The sequence below is a fragment of the Ochotona princeps genome, chromosome 10 (assembly GCF_030435755.1).
Source record: "Ochotona princeps isolate mOchPri1 chromosome 10, mOchPri1.hap1, whole genome shotgun sequence".
Classification (NCBI taxonomy): domain Eukaryota; kingdom Metazoa; phylum Chordata; class Mammalia; order Lagomorpha; family Ochotonidae; genus Ochotona; species Ochotona princeps.
Genome location: NC_080841.1, coordinates 54,676,217 through 54,691,455, shown reverse-complemented (window position 1 = coordinate 54,691,455; position 15,239 = coordinate 54,676,217). Strand labels below are relative to the sequence as shown.

At 40.1% G+C, this 15,239-nt stretch overlaps 1 pseudogene; it reads right to left on the bottom strand.

Annotated features, from left to right (window-relative positions):
• Nucleotides 1–741: 741 nt before the first annotated feature.
• LOC101518752 (14-3-3 protein zeta/delta-like) lies at nucleotides 742–3,039 on the bottom strand (annotated as a pseudogene).
• Between the last annotated feature and the right edge of the window lie 12,200 nt (nucleotides 3,040–15,239).

Below are 15,239 nucleotides of genomic sequence, written 5' to 3'. Positions count from 1 at the left end.
AAAAAACATAAAATTAAAAAATTAAATACACGGGTTTTTGTTTTACTGCTGTGCTTGATATACATAAATGAAGTAATAGATATCAAGCGATTCATTTTTACTGCATTTTTACTAGGTAACCTTACAAATAATGGAATGTGAACCGTCTCTGCTCTTATCCAGAGCAACTTAGGTCCCAACTTTGTCTAAAGGAACAGGCCTGCAGCTGTAGTCCAAGGTGTGCTCATTGCGACCGAGCATCCCGCACATCCACCTGGCTCAACCTGCAACCCCCATGAAGCACCTGCTCTCCCACAGCGGGGTTAACTGGTTCAAACCTTCCAGTAGCCACAAGAAGTACACCTGGGACTGAGCCAGTATCTCCCTTTTATTCCCCACCAGGACAAACCCATATACAGGCAGTTTTCTTTGCTTAGATATGGAAACAGTTTCAACACTGGCCCTTGTAAAGGCACAATGTATCAAAAGTACTATGTCAGACATTTATAACTTATATAAAAATTCCCATATTGGCCACATCAAGATGAAAACAGATAACTCTCTAAATGTTAACTGGCTCTAATCCCCTAATATTCAATATAAAAACACATGGGAAATACAGAAATTCAAATAGAAGTAACATAAACCTGTCATAAACTGTAAACAACAACAACAAAAACAAACTAATTGTGAGACAGCATGGATGACAAATGGTTCACTGTGTAAATTTTAGCACGAGGCAGACAAACACCAGAAGACTCGTTAATTTTCCCCTTCTTCTGCTCGAGCTTCATCTCCTTGGGTATCAGATGTTCACAATGTCAAGCTGTCTCTCAGTAGCTGCATTATTAGCATGCTGTCTTTGTATGACTCTTCACTTAACGTATTAAGTTCAGCAACGGCTTCATTGAAAGCCGTCTTCGCCAGAGAGCAGGCTTTTCCTGGGGAATTCAGAATCTCGTAATAGAACACAGAGAAGTTAAGGGTCAGACCCAATCTGATGGACTGTGTTGGCTGCATCTCCTTTTTGCTGATTTGAAAAGCATCTTGGTATGCCTGTTGTGACTGATCCACAATCCCCTTCTTGTCGTCACCAGGTCACCAGCGGTGACCTCAGCCAGGTAAACGGCATTAGCCTCCTTTCATTTTCAAATAGAAGACCTTGTTCGCTGCTTGTGAAGCATTGGGGATCAAGAAATTTTCCAAAAGACACACTACATCGTTGCAAATATCTCTTAGCTCAGTCTCAATTTTCTCCCTGTATTCACGAATCATCTGCTGCTTTTTCTCAGCACCTTCGGTGTTTTGCTCAACACTTGAGACGACCCTCCATGATGACCTATAGTCTCCTATGACATTTTTAATAGGCAATGGAGAGGAGGCTTCTCTCATTAGATAACTCGGCTCCTTGCTGGGTTACAGACTTCATGTGGGCTGCCAAGTCATCATATCGCCCCGCCTGCTCGGCCAGTTTGGCCTTCTGCATCAGCTCATTTTTATCTATGACACTGGGTTGTTGTAGAAGAGGGTGCAGAAAGAAAGAGAGAGAGTAGGGAGATGTACCGGACTTGGCTGTGCCGAGTAGAGACAGAGAGATGTGAGGGGAACAGAACCCAGCAATCAACAAGAACATACATCATAAGTTGACCACATCCAATTATAGAATGCAACACTGGGGTTTCATCACCTAGGTCTGCTTGTACATATTTACACGTTAGAATCTTTGCAGCTCTACACTGGCCTCCCTCCAGCCCTTATTCTTCCTCTCCTTATGGGTGTGAGCATTTGATGTGCATTTTCCTAATCAAAAATAACATTGAACATATTTCTTGTCTAATCGACCTTCGTATGTGTTCTTTGTAGAAATGTCTGTTCAAAACTGCCCATCCCAGATTCTATGTAATTACAACACAATGTAATTAATGAATAAATTTAATAAAAAAAAAAGAAAAAAAACTCTGCCCATGTTTTAACTGTATCTTTTCTTTTTATGGTTGACTTGTAAGATTTTAAAAAGTTATTAATTCTGGATAATAGATATTTATATATGATTTCCAAGTTTTTTCTTCCACTGTGTGGGTCGTCTTTTTTACTTGTTGATAGTTTCTTGGGAAGCACAAAGTTTAGATTCTTTCAAGTAACTTTACTTATTTGAAAAGCAGAGTAACAGAGAGAGAGAGAGACAGAGAGAAATTTCACTTGCTAATTGACTGCCAAAAATGTCTATGGAAACCAGAACTGGGCCAGGCTAAGGCAGAACTCAGAACTCCCATCTCAGTCTCCCACACAGGAGGCAGGAACACAAGTACTAGGACCATCATCTGCTGCCTTCCCAGCAGCATTAGCAGAAAGCAGGATAGAGAACGGAGCAGCTAGGACTGCTAAATGGGATGTGGTCATCAAGGTGGCATGTTAATTCCCTATACCACAGCTTCCACCCACAAAGTTTTGAATTTTCATGAAATGCCATTTCCCCATTTTTTCTTTTTTTTTTTTTTTGTTTTGTTTTAGGTGTCTAAGAAATAATGGTCTAGGAACTAGCATATGGTATAGCTTGCAATGCTATCATGCAATATGAGTACCAGCTCATATCCCGACTGCTCCATTTCCAATTAAGCTCCCTGCTAATGTACTTGGAAATACAGCAGATGAAGATCCAATTTCTTGGTTCCCTGTCACCCAAATGAGAGAATAAGATGGAGTTCTAGATTCCTGGTTTCTGCCCAGCCCAGCCCTGCCCACTGTAGCCTTTGAGATGTGACATAGCAGATGGAAGATTCTCCCTCTCCCTCTTTCTCTCTCTCTTTCTATAACTCTGCCATTCAAATAAATACCTCTTAAAAAATAAAAGCATTGCCTAATAAAGTTAACAAAGATATACAACTAAACTACCTTCTAGAAGTTACAACGTTTAAGGTCTCAAATTTAGACCTTAAACGTTGTTTACAATTTAAAAAATGAAAATAAAATTAAAAATGGGCTCACTCCCCAAATGGCTGCAACTGCCAGACCTATGTTGATTTGAAGTCAGCAGCCAAGAACTTCTTCTGAGTCTCCCATGTGCAAGATCTCAAGGACTTTGCCATCCTCTGCTGCTTTCCCAGACCACAAGCATGAAACTAGACAAGAAGTTGAGCAGCTGGGACATGAACCAGCACTCATTTAGGATGCCAGCACTAGCAAGCAGTGGCTTAGCCTGCTGAGTCACTGTGTTGGCCCTGGCTTTATATTTACTGTAACAGTTCTGTCATTTATTAGAATGTTGTTTCTGAAATAGCATTCGTTGGCAGATTGAGACAGACTTACTTCATTTCCAATCTCAATGACTTCTGTTTCTCTTTTTTTGCCTAATTGCTTTGGCCATACTTTTGCAATACTGAATGCAAATGACAAGAGTGTCATCCTTTTCCTTGTCCTGATCTTGGCCAAATGCTTTCAGTCTTTCACTGTTAAATGCATTAGCTATGGCCATTTGGGGGGCTGGTCAGGGGGAGTCTGAGGATGTTCACTTGTGCTTCTAATTTGTGAATGCATTTTTGTAAAGATTATTGGACTTTGTCAATTTTTTTGTCTATTGACAAGTCATATGACTTTTGTCCTTTGTTTTATTAATAACATGCATTGATTTTTGTCTGCTGAGTCAACACTGAATTCCTGGAATCAATCTCACTTTGTTATGAAGAATAATCCTTCTTAATGGATTCTGCTTGCTACTATTTGGTTGGACATTTTGGTACTCATAACAGATCTTGGTGTGCAGTTTCATTGCTTATTGCTGTATTTATTTGATTTTAGCATCAGGGTAATACTGGCCTGAGGGAGTGAGACAGAAAAATCCTCTTATTTATTTCTCATCTTTTATTCTTGGAAGAGTTTATGAATTGTGACTTCTTTAAATGTTTGGTAGAAATCACCAGTGAACCCACATATTGCTGAGCTTGTCCTTTATTAAACTGATTTCTTTGTGGTTAACCTGGAACACCTCTGCATTTGCACAGGTGCTGTGCAATATTCCAACACAAGCATACAGTGCGCACTGGTCCAATCAGGTGGTGAGCATTTCCTTTTAAGAAGTAATATGATATAGACAGATAAAGAGAAATCTCGAAACAATGCTCTACTCCCCCAAATGCTGCCAATAGCTGTGAGGGGGTCAAAACCAGGACCTGGGAGCCCTTTTCAACTCTGCAACTTGGGGATGAGCAACCCAACAAAGGGAATCATTACTGCTGCCCCCTAGTATCCATGGAGGCAGGAAGTTGGAATCAGAAACTACAGGGAGGAACAAAACCGAGGCATTCTAGTGTGGTATACGGACACCCTAGCCCATGGCCTAACTGCTAAGCCAAACACCGGCCTCATATTTAGAACCTCCAATATTTATATTTCCTTTCTGTTTAGAGTCTGCAAACTCCTGTCTTCTATTTCTTCACATTCATTCTCAAATATTCCTGTGAACTCTCATTTACACCCTCTGCTAAAGAAGATTAGAATTCACTCTAACTGCTTTGGTAACCATAATCCAATTTCCTTCTATCTGCCTTCCTCCTCCCCTCCGATCTCTAGTAGTCAGTATTATAAATTCAGATTAAAAAAAAATATTTAACCTCCAACATGAGAGAGAACATGAAGTATTTGTCTTTCTCTGGCTGATTTCACTTAATATAATGATCTTATATTCTATCTGTTCTGCTGCAAATAACAAGATACCACTCTTTTTTAGAGCTGGATAACATTCCATTGTAAATGTAAACATATCATGTTTTCTTTATTTCTCCACTGATGGACATCTAGGTTGACTCCACATCTTGGCTATTGTGAATAGTGCTGCAGTAAACCTGGGACAGTGTGGATATCTCTTTCATATGCTGACTTTATTTCCTTGAGACCTATACTTAGACAGAGGCTAGGTGGATGGACTATGTTTTAGATTTACTTTTCATTTTTAGAGGAACATTCATACTTTTCTCTATAATTGCTTTGCTAATTTGCTTCCCTTGAACAGAGTTTCAAAATTCCCTTTTTCTCCATATCCTCACCAGCATGCGTTATTTGCTTTTTCTTAACTTTTTCTTTCGAATTCTCACTATGGTTTTGGCTAATATTTTCTTTGTGCTTGATATTGAGCTATTTTTCCCATTTGTCTTTCATCTTCTGAAAAGTGTCTATTCCTTTGGCTGTTTTAAAAATGTGTTGTTATTGTCGTTGTTGTTGTTATTGTTGTTGCACCCCTTTGAGTTCTTAGCAGCTTTGTTGAGTTTACTTGCCTGCATGTATGTGGATTTACTTCTGGGATTTGTGTTAGGTGAACCTAGGTCTGTGTGTGCTTTTAATAAAGCATACAATTCAATAATACAATTCTTCTACTCCATGAACATGGAATGTCTACATTTTGTGTGTCATTACATTGCTTTCATTAGTCTTTGGTAAATTTCATTATACCAAATAAAAAAATGGTATAATGAACATTGGATAACTTTATTCAAAAAGATTTAATTTTTTGTAGCTATTGTGAATGAAACTGTTATTTCTCAGTGAGCTCTCTGTTGTCATACAAAAATGCTACTGATTGTGTGTTCATTTTGTACCCTGCAACTTTATTGAACTCATCAGTGCCACTAGTGTTCAAGTGAGGTTTTTCATGTTTTTCTATATTTAGAATTAGATTATCTCAAACAGGGATACTATGACTTCTGCCTTTCTTATGTTTATGTCTTTTATTTATTTTTCTTGTCTACTTTTTCTGGTTAATACTTCCAGCACTATGTATAATAATTTCAGTGAAAGTGAGCATCCCTGTCTTGTTCCAAATCATGGGAGATGTATTGATAACTGACTCAATTTCTTTATTCTTATATATTCACTAACATTTTCTATTCATTTTGACATTAGTTTGGCTAGCTTGAGCTTCACTAGAAATTAGTCTGTGCCATCTAGATGATCTAACTTGGTTTTTTAAGTGATGTCTTGATATGTACAAGTCAGTTCTGATGTGATTCCAAAGGAACATATCTCCTGGAGAGAGACTGGGTAACACAGTAGGAGAATACTTCTTGTACTAACTCACTGATCTCAGAAATTCTCACCTACAAAGGTGTCACGAAGTAAGCCTTTATATTAAAATTTTAGCATGCAATACTTGCAAAACTAAATACAAAGAAGCATAAGTAACTAAATATATCAATAAGTTGTTGATGAGCTAAGAGCATTTATACTTCTGAAATTATAAAAGCTTCAAAGTACACTAAAACTTTTGGGACATCCTGTTATATGTACATATAGATACACATACACATAGATATTTCCTAAATCTGTCTACAAGGAGGGCCCAAGAGCATAACTACTCTAGAAACAAGGAGAGCACTTAGCACCCTCATTTTGGTTTCTAAATATCACTGTTCAGTAAAGGGAAACTGAGTTCTTTGGAGAGGTAGCTCATTCCAGAGAGTAGATGTTGAGTAGACACGATGATTTTTGGATGAGCCAGGGGTATTTTGTACCAGTAAGTCAGGCAGTGCTCACAGAATTGAGACATGCAATAAACACATGTACCTGAAGGCCCTCCTCGTGATTACTTAAAATTAATACTGATAGCAATGACATACATACTCGAAGAATAAGAAAGAAAACTGTGACTTCTTTCTAGTAAATACACAAATGAACACTGAGACAGTCTAAAGATACTTGCATAATTACCAGTAGCTTCCAACAAAATATTTACCTGTAACAAAGAGCACAAGACCAACTTTATAAATTGAAGGATTTTGGCGAATACTACCTTTATTAAACTAAATATCAGGAGTAATGAAACAAATTGGTATATGTGCCATCTAATATAATGTAGGGTTAATTCTATGATATATGCATACCAATGTTTCAAAATACAAATATGAAAAATATCAAATATATGTATTTTTAAGTTTCTAATTTTCTTCTTAATATTGTTTACATAGTTGAGAAGGATGCATGCCCATGTGGGCTTCTGGTTAGGGTAAGGAGGGTCAAAGTATGAAGGATGGTAAGTGGCAAAAATGTCTCAGCTTCCTTCCTTCCTTCTGTGTCCTCAGGGGAAGAGGGGGCGAGAAAGGGTCCTGCTCCTTGCTGTCAAATTACATCAGCATCCAGGGTGGAGACAATCATTTGCTGTCACCTCAATGTTCCAAGGGTGCTGCCTGAGTGATCTTAATAGTGCCAAGACACTGTCAGCATCATCACACCAGGGTTGAGAAAATCTTTTTAGGGTATATTAGCTGACCAGGTGTACATTGGTAAATCCACAGGCCTAGACATCTGCCTGAAAAGTCTAGCCAGGAGAGTTGTTTAACCTGCTCTGATTTCCATCTTTGATGAGGCACTGGAAGTCCTCTCTTGACTTAAGATGGACTGGCTGTTTTCTCTTCTGTGTACATATGGGTATGTTCTCTATTGCATAGGTGTCAGAATCTGAGGAGGCAAAGGCCTAATACATGCTCTCCTAGGTCAGACCACATATATCGTGATTTTCCATGAGGCTGGGGTTTGAATCCAGCATTCTAGATAAGTAGTCCCCCAGGACCCTGTACTTGGGGTGACCCTACACTTGTCTTGTGTGCTTTAGCCAGTAGAGGGTCAGGTTCAGTCTGTCACCCGCATGAGCCAATGCATAATCTGGTAGATGCATCTGCATGGTCAGTTCTGTTCCAAGTCCCATCGCTCACGTGAACCAGCGGGTGCTGTGGCCTAGCCCTGTCCAGCCTACTACATGCCTGCCCCTCACACTGCCCCTCACACACACACCAAGCAAGTGCTGTGATCCAGCCAGAGCAGCCCAAAAAATCCTCACCAGGCCTTCCCCAAGTTCTGTTTTTCTGTGCATCCCAGCATGTCCTAGCCTAACCTTTCCAGATATACTGCACAGTGATTATGTTTGAAACAGTGTAAGAATCAACAGCCATATTAGGAAGACAGATCTTTTAAAATATGAACTCAATATAACATGTAGAACAATTCACACTGACAGAGAGTAGTCTATAAGTTGTAGCATATTCATATTCTTAAATAGCCTGCCATAAATATATTGTTAAACACTCTAAATGGTTAACATCAAATGGAAGGGAATACAGGGGAGTTGTGGGCACTGTTCCATTGCTTGAACTTGGTGGCAGTTATATGATTGCATATTCCTTTCCACTATTGTAATGCATTTTCCTGTTTCATTTAAACACTGTTTTAAAATATATATTGGGGGGGGGGGCAGAGTTACTAACTAGACAGCTATGTGCAAAAATAAATGGAATTCCCAAGAAAGCCTTAAACCAGAGGCAATATTTTTGCTTTTTCAGTTTATCAGCGAAGAATGATTTCACAAGAGTTTTGAAGGATATCCAAGACATTTACCTTACAATCCTGCCTTAATTTCTTTTTGTATCCTCATCTTAAAAAATCTTCAAAGGATACCCATTTTTATTCAGTTACCAATGCAGAAAAGACTACATTGATGTCATTAATTCCCAGGAATCTCAGTTTTTTAGGGACTGGCTAAATAACTAATATCATCACTTATGAAAAAGTGTCTTAAATTTGATGGAATTCATGTTGAAAAATAAAGCTTGCATTTAAAAAATTAAATATATATATATATATATGTTTGGGGCTCTTTTTCATATTGGACTATATAACAGGACTTCAAAAACATCCAAAGAAAAATAAAATTAAAATATGAAAATTTAAAATACAAATTTAATTTTTCAATAGAAGCTCTATCAAGTTGAAGACATTTTGGTGATAATACTAACCATTTAGTCCATCCCTAAGAATTCAAAGGACCTGAGAACTTAACAATGCAACTTTTTTACATTGTTAGGTGAGATGAGTGTCCTTAAAAGGTTTTTTTAATATTAGGAAGAAAAAAGTTACAACGCAAAGTGAATGCCTTCTGGTTGCCCAACACAACTGTCACAAAATTGCCCTTGTTTGACGAGAGGAAAGAACAGGAATATCACAGTGAAGAAGGACCCTTCAGGGAAACTTGGCTAGAAATTTTTCTGACAGAGCTTTGTCTAACTTTTCCAAAACATTCTCCAAATAAACAAATGTAATTGTTTTTCAATCCTTTAGAAAAGAAACAATCAAAATACTATGAGCTGCCTCACTGGGTGGGACACAAAGATTAGTTACTCCTCACCATGGTGTTGGGGATTTTCCTGCACACCCCACCCCCCCAAAAAAATGTTCTGCACCTTAATTGTCCACAAATGTCTTGTTAGAGTTACAAGCCAGTCTAGATTATCCTAAAATTTGCCAAGATCAGCAAAATTATACTTCAACACAACAAATGGCTAAATACTAAAATGAAATAGACACGAGACAGCTGAATGGTACCTTATAGCCATTTTAAGATATATAGCAGCCGGTCCTGTATATAAACTAAAATTGAAATGTCAATGAGCTAATCATAGGTTGTGGTTAAGAACTTGCTTTTTTTTTTTTTTTAACATACTGGTTACTCAAAACCATGTCAATTCCATAATGTTGCAAATTGCTGTTGATGTTATACTGGGACTCTTAATTGACTGGGATGATATTCTACCAGCTCTAACTTCGGACCGGAAATGGTCTCCCCAAGAAACTGTTCAACCCATCTGGACAATAAGTAGCTGGACTCTATGCTTGGTATACGTTTGCAAGGAAAGAATCTTGATTGAATTTGAACTGTAATACTGCATCAAGGTGGAGGAATCCACCGGGGGAAGGGGCATGGGGAGAGGTGGGGGGATTCCCAGAGCCTATGAAACTGTCACATAATGCAAAATAATTAATTTTAAAAAAAAGACTGAGGGAAAAACACAGCAACAATAAAAAAAAAATGCTATGAGCATCCCCAAAATTGTTACTGCACTACTTCCATCTCTTGGTAGCCATTTCTTTGTCTTCAGGAAAGTACTGACAAAGTGTCCTGTCCCAATCCTTCGAAGAAATGCTTCTGCTACTTGTCCCCATTTGTTTACATTTTTCACTATCTGCCACTAATCTGCATGTGTGACTTTGGGAACCCATCAAGCAAACAGTTTGCTCCACTTTTTCAGCCAGAATTATGTCAGCAGAACCAGCTGGGAGTCTATGATGCTGATTGAACTTTCTGCTGTCAATCACTGGTCCTCTTTAAAGGAGAGCATGGAAAAAACTTTTTTCCTCCTAAGTTGATGTGGATAATCTGCTGTGGCAGGCTTCATCACCAACCTCATCTCATCCCTTCTTAAAACAAGTTTTTTTATGAACTGCCAATTTATTTGGAGCTTTATCCTCATCAACTTTCCATAAAGCATCAGTGATTTGACCTTTCTTACACCAAGCTTCACCATTCATTGGATGTCTGTCCTTGTTTCAATTTTTGCGGAAATCATATTACTCTGATAGGGATTTTTCTGTATTAATATCTTATCCTTCTTGGTACCTCAAACCAAATTGTGTTCAGATCTGTGATAATGTGTTAGTATGAGTTCACTTGGTGCAGAAAGTTTTTTGAATCCTGCATAATTTTTCCATAATATGCCTTTTCCCATGAACCTGTCACAGACCCCTTCTATTTTAGAGACTCGGCTTTTCAGTAGATTAAGACAGCACCCTCTTACACAGATGAGGAATCATGTTCCAAAAGGGGTAAACCTTTGCTCTCCAGCAGCAGATACGTATCTTCATCCATGTCCTTGGCCAGGCACAGACAGGAGAGTTAACAGTCCTCACAAGGGTTCGTGCAATTGTGTGTCGGTGTACAGAGCAGTTCACAAAACCCAGAGCCCTCACAATAGCCATGACAGTGTTTTGACTTTCCTATGAAGGAAAAGAGACACGCACCTGCCAAAGCCTGGTAATTAAAGAAACACAAGCTCAGTAGCAACTGTGTCAGACACTGAAAAGATGAACACGGAAGACACAATTCCTACCCTACAAAAACTTACCATCCTGATGAGCTCCAAATACAGACTGACCCATCTGTGCCAACCACTGTTCTACAATAAGATCTAGCTGCTTTTGTCCAAACATGATCCAAATGTAGAAACTTCTAGTAACAATCCATTTGCCTCCTACCAAGTATTGGGGTTGAGTAGAAGTGACCCCAGTTCCCTCCAAAGCCAAACAGACACTCCATCCAAAAATGGTGGGAATGCAGAGTCTGCACAGAAGGTCAACACCTGCCATGATGATTTATCCACCAGCAGACACCCCTCAGAAGCGCCTCAAGATCAACCCGCAGAGAGTACATATTCCTATGAGCTTCAGGAAGAACTCCAGACACATTTTCAAAAGAACTTTGGATAAGTAACTCCTCCCTCCATTTCTATGTCCCCACTCAAATGTAACATTTTTTTTCTATCCCAATCATTCCAGAATGCCTCCCCTGCCTCCGATCCTACTAATAATTTTCTACCTCATGTTAACTAAACAGACTAAACAATTTGCACCATTCAGGAAGCAACTCCAGTGTTGATACTGAGGGATCACCGCTCATATCATAGCTTATTCCAGTGCTCACTCCACTAGTAATTATGTCTCTTATTAACTATTGCCCCTTGTTTCCTAAGCTTCGTTCAGAAGAAAATTGAAAAAGACTCATGGACCACCTTCAACCGAATGCTGCTTCACCCCCACACTCTGGTGTCCGTGGAACCTCTTCTGGACCTCACTTGGGGAAAATGTCCCCCTTCAGCAGGAAGTAGCTAAATCAACTTGGTCACCCTCTTTCTTATTACCAAGAGGCCGGAATGATGGTTATCATGGTAACCAGAGGAGGGCAGCATTGGCAAAATTCTGGCGGACCCTTCAGACTGTGAAACTACCATTGCACCAATCAGGGGCACAAATTCGCATCACCAAATAAGGGCTGAGGCAACCCCCGTTTCAACTTCCATGTTAAGGAGAGCTTAAAAGGCCCCTGCACATCTCTTCCTGGCTCTTCTTCCTTTGTAGCCCACTTCTTCACACATCTGTCTTTCTGCTGCTTGGGAAGGGAAGCCCATGACCATGGTTCCCTGAAATGAAGGCTATCTAAACTCTTTTTATATTTGGCTGAGCAATTCTTTCCCAGGTAGTCAGCAAATTTAACACCAAGGTTAACAAATGAGCAAACAAAAACCCCAACAGCTGTAACTCCAGTGTGCCTCCCTGAGTTAAATTCAGAACTCTCTTTTACAATTGCCTGCTAATTTAATATCATTCTTAGGAAACAGAGAGCCTAAATGGAGAGGCACAGCTCAAAAACAAAAGACACTCTTCCTGTGATATCACGTTCCCTAGGCCTGCAGGGCCCTCCTGGAAGGCTTCCAGGGGGCAGTGTCAAAGGTAACTCACTCTTCCTTCAGATATCCTTGGGAGGCAGGAAGCCAGTACTGTTTAATATGCAAAGAAGTTGGAGTCTCCAGAGGTTAAATGCCTTGCCTAGGACCAGGCAGTTGGAGGTGCTGGGAATGGGGCTTGAGGTTAGGACTCCCTGCCTGGGGTCTTCTGGCTCCCAAAGGGGGACTTGTTCCCAAGACATTACTTAGCATGTTAAAATTCCACTGGAGGCTTGTTCTATAAAAGGAATGTCATGGGAGCGTGGAGGCAAAAAAAAAAATGTACATTTTCTTCCCCTGAACACTGGTGCACACTACATTTTCAGGAAGTGGTTTAGCACATGTAACCATTCTCTATGATCAGTCTGATTTCATCTAGCTTAGGAAGTAATATTTAGCGTGAATGATCAACTAGTGAGTACACAATGATTCTGTTCTGCCAGGAGAGTACAAAGCGAGGTGCCTGAGCCCTGATAAAATCATATTTGCCATTTTAACCATTTGCATTTCAGAGAAAGGATAAGTACCTCATGGAAACACATTGCTCATTCTCAGCTCTTCTAAGTCCTTCAGTTTGCTTGCATCCCCATTCTGCAGTCATGATGAAGACATTGCCAAGGCAATTTTCACTTGGGGAAAAAAAATGGAAATAGAGAGACTGGTTGAATCTGAAGTTCAGAGGGTTCCTGTTTTAAGTCACCAAACCAAATTACCAACATATACTTGCTTAAAATTTTAGACACAAAATGCAAATACTAGTAATGGAATAAGCATTTTCACACTCTATAATTGTTTTGCAACTAAAATTTTCATTTCAAAATGTCTTTCTTGATTTTTTTTTTAATTTGAAAATCAGAATGACACATGCGTGAGGAGTCAGGACAGCGGGCAAAGATTTTTCTGGTCCCTGGTGAAGTAACCTTTAACATGTTAGTTGTGCTCCTCTGGTAAAACTACCTTTTAAAATGCAAAAGAACAAGGATTCCTAGGATTAACAACTCAACCCCAATCCCTTAGCAAGCAGATTGGCCCACTTTGCTCACTGTCAAAAGTTTATCTTCAGGGTGGGGAAAGGAAGCTACTGGTCTGACCTTTTGTTTTGGGGCAAGGCAGTACAAACTATTGCCCGTCATGAATGAATACATTTTTATTTTCTTTCTGCCCTTGGGGCTGATTCATGTAAACCCTCTCCCTGAGATGGTGCATAAAAGACACCATTTCCTCGTTTGTTTGTTTTTTTCCCCTCCTTTGGAGCCCTCTCCTGTCACTAAGGCAGGAACTCTCTCTTTCCTAAATAAATCATACTTTGCAAACTAGAGTGTGTCCACATGAACATTCTTCTTTTATGTGAGACAAGAACTGAGGTTGCTGCTGCGACTTATGTCAAAAAGTCCTACAACACAGAGGGAGACCTATTTCTTCCATCTACATCACTCTTGAAATTCCTGCAACAGAGTTTTCTGTGATGGCTCTCTGGCTAAATCCTTACTTTGAACATGATGAGATCACATATGGGTGCTGGTTTGTGCCCTGGCTGCTTCACTTCCACCCAGCTCCCGCTTGTGGCCTAGGAAAGCAGTAGAGAATGACCCAAAGCCCTAGGACCTTGAACACGTGTGGGAGAACTAGAAGAAGCTCCTGGCTTAAGATTGGCTTAGCTCAGGCTGTTGTGGCCACTTGGGGAGTGAACCTGTGGGTGGAAGATCTTTCTGTCTTTCCTCTCCATAAATCTGATCTACCTTTCTAATAAAAATGTATAAATTTTTTTAAATGCCTGCAAGACAGCCACAGCTGAGCCAGGCTGAAACCAAGTGCCTGGAACTCCATCTTTTTGTCCCACGTGGATAGCAGAGACCTAAGAGTTTGAGCCATTACCTCGTGCCTCCCAGGATGCAGTAATAGGATTATGAATCAGCAATCAAACCAGCATTCTGTTGTGGAATGTGAGCATCCCAAGCATGGCTTAATCCACTCACTGAGCAACACTGGCTCCTCAACAGATAGCTTTCAATGTTTACCTTCCAACTACTATGCACGGAACACTATTTTAGGCACTGGAAATAGAACAACGAACAAGGCAAGGAGACTGCCCTCTTGGGGCCTACTTTTGGCCACAGTTAATTTGGTGTGAACTACAGATTCTGAGAAAACACACGAGCCATTTGTGGACAAAGCCATTTGTAGTCCTTTGCTTTACTTAGGAAAGAAAGAATGTCTTGAAGAATCAAGTTGGCAGAATAGAGTAAGGACACCTTTAAACGGATAGAGAAACATTAACCTGTATGAAGCAGAGAAGGCTCATTCCAGGAAATAACAAAGGACAGAACAACAGCAGAGGGGTACCTGGAGACTGACAGACACAGGGAAGCAACAGACACAATGGTGTGGTGTTGCAGTGACTGATACTCCAGCGGCACTCAATAAATGGGTGATGTGAACTCTACTGGCAGCCGGAACTCCATCAGCAACTACGTGGGAAGGGACTTTCATTGGGAGCTCAGAAGGTGAACCCAGACAAAGAACTGTCCATCCTGCTGGTCTGTTTGATTTGACCAGGAGGAGAGACAGAGCACCAGATCCCAGACAGGCAGTGTGGGAACAGGGTGGATTTCATAGCCCAGTCAGCCCCCTAAAGCCAAATTGGGCACCATTTTGTTTAAGGAGGCAAAGGCAAGGGAAAGGACTGAGAATACACTGAGCTGGGAGTGAACTCATTTCTGACTCAGCAAACTGCAACAGCGTGGCATCCTACAGACAGGTCCAGGTAGCCCGCAGACCTGATGGTCAGCAGATCAGGAACTCTAGTAATGGCACATCAGGCACCATTTTGTACAGCGTGGCAAAAGTTTTAGGACTGCAGGAACAGTGAGCTGCGCATGTGCTGAGTTTGGTGAGAACTCACTGAGCTCAGTACATTGTACTGGTACCACAGGAAAATAATACCGACTG